This window comes from Anser cygnoides, chromosome 5, assembly GCF_040182565.1.
Source record: "Anser cygnoides isolate HZ-2024a breed goose chromosome 5, Taihu_goose_T2T_genome, whole genome shotgun sequence".
In the NCBI taxonomy this organism is placed as follows: Eukaryota; Metazoa; Chordata; class Aves; order Anseriformes; family Anatidae; genus Anser; species Anser cygnoides.
Window position 1 is genome coordinate 48,396,032 of NC_089877.1, and position 12,120 is coordinate 48,408,151.

A 12,120-nucleotide genomic window follows, 5' to 3' on the forward strand; every position below is an offset into this window, starting at 1 on the left:
CGGCCCCCCCCCCGCCGGGCCCCGGCCTCGCAGTGCGCCTGCGCGGGGACAGCGCCGCCAGGCGGGAGAGCGCGGAGGGGAGGGGAAGGGAGGAGAGGGGGCAGTGCCTGAGGAGATGGCGGCGCGAGGGGGGGCTGAGCGGGTGCCGGGCAGGGGGAGGAAAGGAGGCGCTTCCCCATCGCACCTTCTTGGTTCTTTTCTTATCTTTCCCTGAACTTTTTATTTACAGTTTTCTTAATTTTCATTTTTTTCTGAGCTTTTTTTTTTTTTAATTTTTCCTTTTTTTTTTTTTCCTTCCTGACTTGGTGCCCCTCAGGCTACCACAGCTACCTCATCACATTCCCGCCATTCACCCAGCACTCTGGCTGAATATGAAGAAAAGGTCAACCGCAATATTTAAGGGCGAATGTTTAACCCCTTAACCCTGCTGCCTGCCTCATGCAAAACACAGAATCACATCCCCTTCCATGCCTTAAATTCCCCATCTGTGAATGAAGAGCACCCAACTTTTCAGTCATGGCTCTCAAAACCACAGGAAAGTTGCCATTTTTTACATGGGAAAGTTGCCATTTCCCAATTTGTATAGATGGGAGCAACTTCTTGGTGTTGCAGCAGGCAGTCGTGCAGGGGAACCCCCTCGCCACGTCCACAATGTTGATCAGGAGAACATGCTCCCTCACAGCTTTGTCAACCTGTAGAGTACTTAGCTAGCTACCTAAATGTGCATTACATGAGCATACACAAAATTCTGCACTCTAAAGTTGGATACCAGTTCTAAAAATTCCCAGATAACCAGCCTGGTTTGACAATGGAAAATAAACCCAATCATTTTCCTGTTACTTTCAACATAGATTTGACTTCCCAGGTGTTTGTAGGTTGTTGGGATTTATTTCTAAATCTCCATTTCTTTTACTTCTATTCCTCTTGTATTATTTAATTAGTCATATTGACATTTCTTCCACAAAAATTTCTGACTAGTTACTTCATGTTGGAGACATTTTTCTGTGCTACTTTATTTCTGGTTTAATTAGCAGGAGTTTTTCTGATCTTTTATTTTTTTAATCTTTTTGAGTAAATCCATATTCCTTTAATTGTTTAAAAATACATGTAAAAATATGCATGTAAGCATTTTAATCACTTAGCTTTATACTAACACATTTTCAGTGTAGAACACCAAGAGCACTGACAATGAGGATTATGACACCAGGATCAGATGCAGCTTTCCGTCCCACATGTTCACTGAAATCAACACAAAATATATATAACAGAAGTCTGCAGAGAGATTCGTGCAAAACCTGAAACAACTCAAATATACAGCCAAGGAAACTCCCCCTTCCATGAAAAGTTTACATTTTTTAAAAAAAGAATGAAAAAGGCTTTTATTTCTAATCGAGACAAAAAGCCATATGCATTCACCAACAGATAAAGCAAATGTTACTTCCACAGAAGCAGTCCTTTTCCCTTCTATTTGCCTCCTACCCAGCCAGAGCGCCTTGGAACTTGGGTAGCCCCAAGGATTTCACAGGATTCCCCAAGATGGGGGATTAGTCAGGGAAACAGGCTGGAAAATTCCCAGCTAGCTCCTCTCAGAAGTAAAAAATGTACTATTATTTCTAATCTGATGTTAACTCTGTGCAGCTCTTCTGTGTTGCTATCCCAGCTCTCTTGATGGGAGAGGTGGTTACAGAAAAAGTCCATAACAACCAGGGTTTGTCTCTTTCTGAAAATAATATGAAAAATAAATGAACACAGGCTTTTTTTTAAAAAAAAAAATTGTTGCATTGTTTCCCGTTAAATTCCACAGAATATTTTGAATGTCAATATACACTCAGTCAAATTTCTAGTAAGATTTTGTGCAGTTCTATAAGGTTACAAGTAAATGGAGATAAAAAAAAGTAAGAAATTGCAACCGCAAGACCACTTCATTCATAAGGTGAAGCTGATGAGAAAGTAAGTTTGAAAAATACAGAACATACGTGGTGACTGAAACAACTTGTTACAAGCTTTTAAATGTTAATTGGTTTGATTATAAGCAGACAAAGGCACCTGATGTATATTTGACTTCTGCATTTGCAAGTGGGAGTCTTTTCATGCTGTGAATCAAGAATATATTAATTTTCTCTTTCCTGCTGGCTTATTGCATATTTAAATGTGAATGGACAAAAATATGTAAGTATTGTCTCTATACTTTCTGTTATTTTATATAAATATATACTTTTCTTGGCTTATTAAAGTGAAATCGTAGACCTCTTGAGATCAATACTAATTGTGTGGTATTAACTTCAATGGAGCTAATGTTTTAATCTTTGTGTCTTATTCATGACTCAAATTGGAGCAAGAGAATATCTGGTTATTTAGTGAAAGTGAAAAGGCTGTTTTCAGCCACATATTCCACAACACTGTTACTGACTGAAATCGAAAAGAGAAAACAGCAGTCAGGAAGAAACTTTAATATGTAATGGCACTGGCTACTAACTATCACCTTCAGATCATATTTTCTTTAATGAACAGGAGAGGAGAACCTAAAAACAAAGCTGGAAAAACGTTTACACCATGCAAGGAAGATGGGAGCAGCTGCTGTCAAACACCACATAAACAGCCAATATTTCCATCTGATTATTGCAGAGTTGGCCACCACCTCTTAGATAAGGAAATGCCTGAGAGAAAATTCCCAGAAACAAACTATTCTTGGTCATAGTTTGCTAACCTCATGCCTGCACGTAAGGGGTGCGAGTGCAATTTTACACACTCACCGTCTGGTTTCGACAGGAATAAGAAGCAGCATAGCCTCCCGAGTCCTTCCTCTCCCTGTGCTCTGCCCAGCTCACCTCCAGCAGAGCCAACCCCTTTGGCACCCAGCAGCCTGCCCATCTCGCCCCGGTCCCCCCCGGTGCTGTCCGCGGTGCTGAGCCGGGCCCGCCGCCGGGGAGAAGTTTCCAGCGGGCAGAGAGGGAAACAACCCAGTTCTGGGGCAAAGAAGGCGTTTTACGTGCTTCTATCAAGGTATTTTGTAAGCGAAATGAAGTGTCTAGCTGTTTGGTCGCAGCTTCCTCTGTCTGGTGTTATCTCTTTCCTATGATGTCTGACAAATCACAGCACATTCCATTTTTTAAGTAACAACAAAATGACATATAAATATATACACACAATGTATATACAGCTGTATGTCTACAGTGACACAAGTGCATCAATTCTCCAAATAATAAGCGGTATTTCAATGTCTCACAACACCTATTTATACAAAGATGTACTTCCTAGCATAGTGTAAACATATTTACAATGTATCTCATTCCACTAAATGGAACAAGGTTTAAAGAAGTGATTTCTTAAATGCTCTTGCAACAGCTAATTCCAGAGTACACAAAATGAGGGATTATTCTCTGTTAAGCCCTAAGTAATACAGAGTAGCTGGTTCAAGTAGTAATTATAAAATATGAGACAGATGAGAAACAGTGACAACATTAATTTCAACATCCTTGGGGATAAAAAGGTCTCTGTCTGTTATGGGAACACAAAATAAGATTTTGCAAAACTAAGGAACCTGTTTAAGACAAAAAGTCCTTAAGAACTCCGATGAGAATTACCTGCTACCACTTAATAGCACTGAGGCATAAACTAAGGATCACTAAGGCCTGTTTACTACTGGATAGAAGTGAATAAGGCAAGAAAAAAAAGACAGCACGATGAAGTTTAAAATACTGAATTAACTCTCCTTCAGAAAATGGAAAATTTAACAAGAAAATGTATACCGTATCAGCCAATACATAAGACGCAAGTTGTTAGGGAATTTTAAACGATTAAGCTATATTACTAAATTAACAAGACACATAAAATATATATACCTATATATGTATATATATATCTAAATAGGAGCAGAAAGCCTTGAAAATGATCAGTAGGTCTACTGCAACATCATGAAGCGAAGCAACCAATTAAGGATAAGAAAATGGCACTGGAAAATAGTGATTGATTTCTTCACATCTTTCCTCAACACAGAAGATTCTAGGTGATACAGGTTGGGAGCAAATACAAGGAATAGTCACAGATGGAGATATCATTACAACAATGTGCTGGAAAATGGTAAACTAAAGAGCAACAAGTCCTGAGTATGTAATACTGTGCCTCTAAGAATTCTGTCAATTTCAAAATGTTTTAGGTGACCTGCTCTGAAGAGAAAAACCCAGTTGCTCTTTAAAACCATGTCCTATATTGAAGCATTATCCAACATTGTAGCCATTTTCAAGGCAAGTTCTATTATAAAGTTGGTAACTCTGAATGTGTGTGTTTTCTTTTGGTACTGACTGATAAAACAGATACAATGGCTGGAACGAAAAGAGAACAGTTGCATGTGTATGAAAGTAGATATTACAGACATTAATTTTTCTTGTTTCTGCAAAGGTAAATTGCATTTTGATAACCATAGGAACTGTGTTCGTTTAGTAGACTTCCATTCCAGGCACTGGAAGAAATAGACACTCTATTGAAAAGACAATGAGCATGTAATTATCACTACACAGACAGCAACCGGGGTTGCATTACAATTATTCACAGAAATTTGATTTAGAAATGACCTCACATAATAGTTTCCTAAGATAGGGCAGCTAAAGGGAGAGGCAAGATACAAGCATCATTGAAATTAAATTCATCCATCATTAGGATAGAAGGCAACAACTCCTTCTGGACATTCTGCAGCAGAAATAAATCTGTTTAGGACAGGAAGTGACGCAAATACAAGTAACAATCAGTAAACAATACCATCTGAAACTGCAGAGGAAACATGACTGTTGAAAACTGTGCCAGATCCCTTAGCCTTAACATTAGTACGAGATCTTGTTTTAGGGCCTCTCCCGTAATCCAAAGATGAAATCCCCTCTCTTCTGAAAGAAAGACAGAAAGAAGGGTTTCTACCATGATTTAAATGGCAGCAATCTCAGCCTAAGAATTTCCATCACAATATGTATTTTTTCCCACATAAATGCAAAAGAACTGCTACATTTATTTACAGATTTTAAGTTGTTCTAGTAAAATGATGTTTAATTTTAGCCTCAGAAGTTAGGCGCCATCACTTGTATTCTTTCTTAAAATATCTATCACAAACTTTAAAAATTGCCCCCAAAATCTATGTTAGCACATGGGAACAGCTCACCCCCAAAATTCCTTTTTAGTCTATAAACAATGAAGAAAGTACTGTGTTTCAGACTGCCAAAAATCTGATGCCAGAATGCATTCTAAGCCACTCAGTGGAGCACTCATTTTTTTTCAGCAATGACATTGTGTTTTCTCAATATGGCTCTACACACCACACACATTTGGATTTAAATAGCTTTTTTCAGCTTGCATTTTATGCACAATCATATGCGTACTGAAGCAATTCATCCAGGTGATTTGAAGAACTTGTATCAGGCACCAGCACTTGATAATAACAGATGACAACCTAAACAGGCTTAAATTAAGTGCATAAAGAGAGGCTGACTAAATCCCAATGCGTTTTCTATCAATAGGCTTCTGATGGAAATCTGTTTCTGAACTCTCAACATGAATTGATTTCAACTGTTGACTAAACTAAATATAGAATGCATTTCATTTTAAATTCTACTTATGTGACAGCCATCTCTGGCTGCATCTTATATGATCTAAAACAATGGGAAGAAACCCTTGCTTGCATGCAGCACTAATTTTTCTACCCCTTTTCAGTTTATTTCTTTACACTTAGGATGGAGTAAGGTGATCAACCCCAAAGCATGTGCTTAATATCTTGTGTGAGGGAAGGATCAATGTTTCAGCTGGCTGATGCAAAGTATTAGGTTAAAACTTGTCAGGCCAAAATGACTTCTTTTTACACAGTAGTTGACAAGGTTTTGAAAAAATAATGCCTATTTTGCAAAAGTTCTCAAAATGCTTAGCTCTCAAAGGGAATCATGAAAGAGCTTTGCTTTAAATCACCACAAAATTAACATACAATAATTAAGGTTTATCAAATATGACACAATTTACCACAGAGCATATAAATATTCAAAAGAAGTGAAGGAAGTGAAATATTTAACCATTAGAAAATGACAGTGTTAGCTTTCGTAAAGCTGAGAAACTTATAAAATAGCATAGCACTATTAATCTAGTACTGGAATGCAAACCCTGAAGTAATTCATTTCATTGTACAACTCCACGCTGTCAGATTTGACTAAGCACTTGAACAGACTGGTTAAAGACTGGAACAGGTGGCCCAAAGAGGCTGTGAATTCCCCATCCTCAGAGCTTCTCTCATCTCAGCTGGACAAGGCCCTGAGCAATCTCATGCAACTGTGAGGTTAAGCCTGTTTTGAGCAGGAGGCTGAACTAGAGAGCTCCCAAAGATCCATTCCAACTTAAACCATACTGTGATTCAGATACTAAGTCCTGCAGGTTGGTTCCCTGCAGTCAGACCACACTTAAGCCAGCCTACTGACTGAAAAGTAAGCCTACTTTAAGGACAGCGAATACTTCATTTTAAAGTGATTCTAATTGTAAAAGAAAATATAGGAGACAGACTGCTACATGCTATAACTTTTTACTGTAACTTACTGTGCACAAGCCGCTATATAAAGTACCCACATTTTTGCCACATTTTCCTCTAAAAAGGATAAATAAATAGATAACAAAAAAGACTAACACTCCTAAAAGGAAGAAATTGGATTTATAGGGTACATACATCATTTTTTGTAGAAACGAACAAGTATTTAACAAATGCTGCTGCTGGAATGGTGCTGTGATTAATACAGCAGACCAAGTACTACCTTCTATATATACATATGTACATGTATCTATATGAGCAAACCCATTTACATCAAGCTTCTCAGATAAGACTATTAACTCATTATTCCAAGGGCTCCTACTTTGATCTTCAGGATTCACTGCAAATAGGATTGTACCCTAGGTGCTCACATGTTTTAAACCTGAAAAGAAAGAAAAAAAGAGTCAAGCCCAGTTATTTTTAAGCTGAGCATCCCATCATCAGAGGATCCTTTGCAAATTTTGCAACCTATGTTTAAATGTAAATGGCATAGCAGCCTTCTTCATAGGCTACTTTTTCTTTTTTTTTATAGCTGCATTGATTCCTGCTAGTACAGTGTACAACAATCTATATTCAGCAGAGCATACAGAGTGTCTGCATCAAACAAGAAATAGTGCCTCATATGAAATGCTAAAGATAAAAAGAAAGGTAACTGTCTCGCTTGAAAAGCATCCTGTTCCTGCTGTACACTAAAGGCGGTGCAGATTTGATCACAGAGATTGTATTCAGTCCACGCATAAGTAGAACAGAGTAGATGTAAGGTCATGTGAAGGTTAATGGCTTGGGACCTGAACAGTGCTGCCACCTAAATTCTGTTATCAGCTGCTGGATGATTTCTATTCTGCTAGACCATGGTAACCATGGTTATGATATCACGTATGATCAGCAGGAAGCAGCAGTATTCTTACTGATGACAGCAAGAGCTGCCATTGATGGATATTGCTGCATTGGCTGGTCACAGAACGGAACCTCTCACTGCTACTGCAAATTACTTCCCCTGATGTTGAATCTGAGCCTCATCACAGAACTCTGCTCTTCACATAACTTCATTTGCATGACCTCTCGTCACTTCCTAGAATCAGTAACACATGGGTTCTACACACAAAGATTATATGAACTCAAATTCAGGTGGCAAAGTCCTTGCTGAAAACAGCACTTGAAGAAGGAACTTCCTCTTTCTGCTCTTCTGCCACAAGTACGTACCTTCCCATAAAGCAGGCCTCATCTATAATCCTGTTTGGGTTCACTCAAAGCACAAAAGCCAAAACTTGCTCTACATCCTGTTGCCCTCAATTCTCCCAATACCCAATGTATTCTAATGTAATCATTAGAATGAACCCTTTTCGCATGTATCCTTTCGTGATGCCAACTCTTACTTGAAGGCAAGTCAGATTGTTGTTCCTAGCTGAGGCAATCTGCAGGTAGATGTGTGGTAGCATCAATGTTCCTTCTCAAACCCTTGTTAATTGTACTGAGCTGCCAATTACATATTTCTTCTATATTCTTACGTCTGGAGAGAGATGAGTAACTGTCAGAAGCCAAAGACTGCACCTGTATGACTGAGCTACTGTCTGAGGGATAACAGGATTCTTCACCACGGAGTTTCATGAGAAACCAACAGAATTTTGGAAACAACATTTTTCATGCTTTTATCATAAGAATATGAATTCATGATGAGATACAAGACCTGAGAGTTAGCATTCCTAGTTCAAGAAACAAGTAGGACTGATGGTGCACAGAAGACCTCCATGAGAGACTTAAAAAGGCAAAGTCATCCTATAGCTTCTATGTTTTTAAAATGAAATGGATCTTAGCTATCAGTGGGCCCTGTCCTACTCTTCCATATGCACTTTCTAAGAGGCTACTTCATGTGCCTCTTATTCACAGTTTAGAATGTTAAGAGACTTATGCAGAGCAGTCATAAGAACATTTGCAAAATACAAAGCATTTTAGGCATACCAATAGTTTATTCTGTAAGAGCATATAAACGAGAAAAACATAAAATTCATCTATCCTTTCAGAGCCGGTTTTCAGTATCAGTTTAAAGCGCAGCTGTTCATAGGAAGAAAAAAAAATGTATTAAAATAAAAAGGTGAAAATAGGAAGCACATTTGAACCTCCAAGCAACATTTAATTTTGACAAGTAATTGAACAATAAATTGAAACATAACTGAAATCCAGTACACAAAATATATAGGTCAAAAAAACCTAGGTTTTCTAAAAAGCAATTATAAAAGTTCATGTGTTTTATGAATAAAGATAAATAATAACAGATTCCTGATATTTAGTAGAGATTCCAAATATTTTCATTTTGAAATTATTATAATAATACTTCTTATTGTAGCCTGTTTCAGGGACATCCAGTTTTCAAGTGAAAAATAACCCATAGATAGAAGGGGAATTAAACTGTCCCTTACCTCTGATTCCTGAACTTTCTGTTCTTTGACATGGTTCAAATTAAGTGAAGGCAAGGTTCAAATAAACCTTGCAAATAAAACGTGGCAACAAATTACAAGACAATAATATCATCTCAATAAGCTCTAAATAAAGCGTCCCTGCTGAATTTCCTGTCCTTTCACAGAAGATGAGAACAGTCTCTCAAAATGTACTAGCTGAGGTCAGGTCACTTCCAGTCCAACAAAGCCACATAGTTACACAAGGCAAGGACATGACTTTTTAATAAACCTTGGTGTTTTCTATAGTTTTATCACATACCTGTCATTGTCCCGAGACAGCATCAATACAATGACAGTGGAGTGGTTCATTACAGCTGGAGGATATTAGAGTATTAGGACCACCTCACACACTCCTACTAAAAGTAACAGAAGGGACTAACTAGTAGACTACAAAACTTTAGAAAAACGAATGCGAACAGGCCTACATGCCACTCAGTCCAAGCAACTTCCACCTTTCTTAATGTCACACATAAGCACGACTTGTAACTTTTCAAACAGTGAAATCCATCTTGCACCTACACAATCTCTCTATTGATGTTGCTGAATTATCAGTTTTTTTCTATCAATGTGAAACAGGACATTTGTAATTTGTTTTTCTCCCACAAATCAAGCATATCTGAAATATAATTCCCCAAACTTATTTTGTCCAAGTTTCCACAGGACAAATTTTCCTCAGTTTGGGGGAGAGGGTGTAAAAGCAGCAGATAGCTCTAGCAAGCTACCAAAGCAATGTATTAACCCTTACCTACGGGAAGGAAACTAAGCAGCTTCCACACACATACAAAAGTATTTTTTCCACACGCAATGCACGGGTCTGCTAAAAGTGATCGTTCCTGAAGTATAACACAGAGATTTAAGCACTACTAATTTTACTGAAGCCAAACACTAATTTTCCATAAAGCCACTGGACAGCTATCTTGTGATAACACTTCCCGCTCTCAAATGGGATGGCAGGAACATATTTGAATAAATGGCATCACAAAGTAAATGCTCCAGACCTGAAAACTGCTCCTTAATGCCCTGTAGATATTAATGCCAGAGACTGAAATACACCATATTAAAGCTTTGTAAAGGAGGTCCAAACGTTCAATCTCCCAAGCTGTGAGCATGTACTTTCTACAACAACAACTGCAATCCATTTGTTTGTGACTGAGAGTTATTTCATGCACTGTAGCCTGTGTGAGAAAACTCCTGAGAAGCAAAGCACACTCTCCAGGCTTCTGTCAGCCCAAGGAAGAATACAATCTGATGGCAGGGTAATCTTATTTGTAGGCCAGCACAGCATGGCTACATACAGGGGACACAGGGGCACCTACTTGCTGCCCCATTAGCTGAATTCTTTTCAGATCTAGCATATACAGCTTAAATTACTAACTTTGAAGTCACCAGTGGCTCACTTCATGCACAGAAAGATGTATGTACAAAGGACTAGTGTTGGGACAGCATGTTGGGACATTTGGCCTCAGCTAGTAGCATCAGCAGGTTGTGACAGACAGAATGCTTTTTTATGCCTGCAGTGGGGGTAGGACTGGGTACCGGACACCCAACTAGAGACTGCACAGGGAACTGGCCTTACTTGAAATGTAGGACAAGTTGACTAATGAGTAAGTTTGCCTAAGTGCTCTGCTCATGCAGAAATCTGTCAATATTGGATTGAGTCTTCTTTGCAATGTTTCTCCAGGATCAGGACATCCTTTTTCCACAGTCAGATATTCCAGCACTGGAGCCAGCCCAATGAGTAAAGCCACTCAATTTCTCCCTCAAGTGTAAAGATAGCTCCTTTTGTTTTCAAGAATAAAACAGTGCCACAGCTTAGAGCTGATATTCTCTAAGCTTTATGGAGGACAACATTTATTTTATGTTGTCTCTGGCCAATATTCACAATCTCTCTGAACAGCACATCACGCTATGTCTAACCATAAAATACATGCTAAAGGATTTGCCACCTTAAAAGAATTTATAGCAAAATTGGATCCTTAGGCCCCAGTAGTCACTCAGCCACAGTACTATAACTGCATAGCAGTACCACAGCAGATGGTCTGACAAGAAGAAGAAATACTGCTCACCCTCCTGACTGACCCGAGGTATAGCGTGAGAGTCCTTGTGCAAGTCTCCTACATATTTTACTGGGAATGCAGCACATACTGTCTCCCACAACAACTTAAAAATAGAGAAGGGACAGACACTGTTGTGCTGCTTCCTTTCCACTTTTCACTGGGAATGTCATGGGTCCCAGAAAAGACTGCACTCAGAACACTGTTTCCCAGTGCACTTTCCATCGGACAACCAAAAGCCAGCTGTCCTTAGCTGCTACTTCAGTTCAAGTCATTCGTTCCCATGTTAGAACAAACAATAGTGCTGGACTGGCACTTCTATTTCTGCATCTTTCCACCTCACATTGATCCTACTAGCATAAATATCCATTTCAAGCAGCTTAAATCTTGGACAAACTGATAGTTTAGGTGAGATAAGGATTAAAATCAGAACGATGTGTTAAATGACCAATGACATGATTTTAGCTATCATATTAGTTTTTGTCCATCAGAGATTTTAATGTCAAAAGTTCATTTTTTTTAATTGTTTCTCCAAGCATCCCTAGAGATTTTTTCTTCCTTGGGCTGATGGTTGCAATCAGAATCTTACAATACAAAGTACGAGTTGTATTCCAGCTTTTTTCTCTTCTAAAGATCTGCCTTATTTTACCTTTGCAAAAACTAATGAAGTAAAGGAACCAATGGAGTCTGCAAGACTTATTCACAGCAGTCTGTGCTCTTTTCAGGCAAGACTCCCATAGCTCTATAGGACATTTTACTCAAATGAGGATTAAGGAACTGTATTCTTCTTGTTTAGGCATATATTCCAATTCCAAATGGATCTTACTAGTTTACATTTTGGAAACTATAGCAGCAAACAGTAGGACACAATTTAGAATACTGAGTTTATTTGAAGTCTGCTGATCTCAGCACAACAGATTTAACTCCACTTTCAGTAATCAATAACGAGCCTATTCCTTCTTTCTTTGAAGGCAGTATGAAATTTACCTCTGGCTTCAGTAAAAATTAGCTTTAAGCCCAGGTTAAGTTCATAGGAGTTTTACTGATTTACACAGTGAGCTTC